This window comes from Rhinoderma darwinii, chromosome 10 (assembly GCF_050947455.1).
Source record: "Rhinoderma darwinii isolate aRhiDar2 chromosome 10, aRhiDar2.hap1, whole genome shotgun sequence".
NCBI lineage: Eukaryota > Metazoa > Chordata > Amphibia > Anura > Rhinodermatidae > Rhinoderma > Rhinoderma darwinii.
In genome coordinates, this window is record NC_134696.1 from 99003593 (window position 1) to 99005837 (window position 2245).

Consider the following 2245-nt stretch of genomic DNA (forward strand, 5'->3'; position numbering starts at 1 on the left):
CAAAAGCCATTGAAGTCCATTTAAAGTTTCTTGCCACTTTGTATTTAATGCGTTAAAAGCCAAGATAAAGATGGCTACATCTGTAACCCAAAATCCGAAGTATTGAAGTAAGAGAAACGGCACAACAAGTGACAGAACATTTTTGCATTTCTTTCAGCGCTGCTTGGAATTGCTGGGATGATTTCTGCCACCGTTTTCTTTACGTTGGCCTCAGATCGGGCGGACTTTTTATACGGCTTCGCAATAGGTTGGCTTGGTACAAGTCTGGTGCTTGTGTCCGGTAGGTATAAGAATTTTTTTGAAAAAACGTTAGAACCAGTATCGGGAAGGGATAGATGACGGAAGGGGCCTCCTACATGAGATGTGGGGCAACATGGGAAAGGAAACTTTACCTGTCCCAAAGATTGATAGTTCAACTTTTAAGGGAACCAGCGGTCAAATGCAAGTTTATGGAGGGCACCTGTGCAGGGTATGCCGCTGCTGCAAAACATGGAATTGCCCCTTTAAAGAGAACCTTTCACTTGCCCATACATGTGGAGCTGAGTGCAGCATGTAATGGGCAGGGCTGCACAAACTCTGGGGCACTTTACATTTTTTTCCTATCTTCCTCCGTTATTTAGATATCGGTGCCGTTATATTTGGCGCCCGATATTTAAATAACCCCCTGAACAGTCAACGGGGCGTGTAAATAGCAAGGGGCGTGTAACATGGCTGTGGCACTGTCCAATCAGCTACGGACAGCGTCACAGCAAGAGCTGGGGAGAGGAGAGCGCGCGCATGCTCTCACTCTTTAGCTCTCGGCAGACGAGCTGAACAAGACCATGCGGTCTCTTGCGTGAGATCACAGTCTTGTCCTTGTCTGCCGAGTGCTGAAGAGTAAGTGAGAGCGTGCACATACGCCCGCACGCGCGTACAGCTCCAATGCCGCTGCTGAAGATACTCCCGCCGCCATGGAACAGAAGAAGAATTGACCACCTTCTCCTCTTCTGTAACGTGGTGGCAGCGGAGCTGCACACACACACGCACGCACGCACGCACGCACGCACGCACACCTCTCCCCAGCTCTTGCTGAGACACTGTCCGTAGCTGATTGGACAGTGTCACAGCGATGATACACGCCCCCTTGCTAATTACACGCCCTGTTGACTGTTCAGGGGGTTATTTAAATATCGGGCACCAAATATAACGGCACCGATATCTAAATAATGGAGAAAGATAGTAAAAAAATGTAAAGTGCCCCAGGATTTGTTCAGCCCTGCCCATTAGATCCTGCACTCAGCTGCTCGTGTATGGGGAGGAGAAAGGTTCTCTTTAAATAAGATGCATTGGTTCTGGCGTAATGAATGGCATATCAGATAGCAGACAGGTCTCCCTGGGTGCAGGGGTGGGCATGATGTTTCAGGGAAAGATCAGGGACATGATCAAGGACTGGCGATGGAGCATTTTCTTTGTTTAGCAGCAATGGGACCCTACGTGGCGCAGACGTCTGATGACTGATCCCATTGTTTCTTCTTCGCAGGTATCGTGAGTTTAGTTCATGCTTTTCTAGAACCCGACAAACCTTCCACCATACTAGGAAATATGATAAGCAGCAACACTAGTCCACCGCCGTACCCAGGAACCACAGCGGCACCCACCAGCATCGTGGTCTCTTAAAGGGGCATACCTCTTCTGGAGACCTCATGGCTGGAGCAGCTTACAAAACATCGCACATTTAAAGGGAAATTCGCCCAAAAACTTGAAGACAGAACAGAAAAGTCCTGACAAACAGAGCATAAGCCCTCGACTCTGTGATGGCAGACGTGATGGTTGTCACAGCTCTCGAGAGCAATCAAAATCATTTTTTCTTAAATTGTTAGATGCACCCTAAAAAAAATTGTATCTTATAATAAAGAAGCCCACCAAAGTCCCCATCAAGGGGCCAGAGGAAAATAACCTCACCCTTCAATTCCTGGGCTTATCCTGTATTTTAGCATGAACAGCTGCAGTGAAGTATCATGCTTTTCTGATACAGAGCTCCAAATCCCCTGCATAGATGTAGAACTAAAAATGATAAAGGTCTGTATGTCTGCAGCTGCCACTAGAGGGAGCAAACTGCTTATATACAAAACAGTACACAGTAAGAGCGCTAGCTCCCTCTAGTGGCAGGTGCAGGTAGATAGAATCTTAGAATTTTTTGTTTTATGTCAATGCAGGGGATTTGGAGCTCTGTATCAGAAAATCATATATGCAAATATATGTGTGG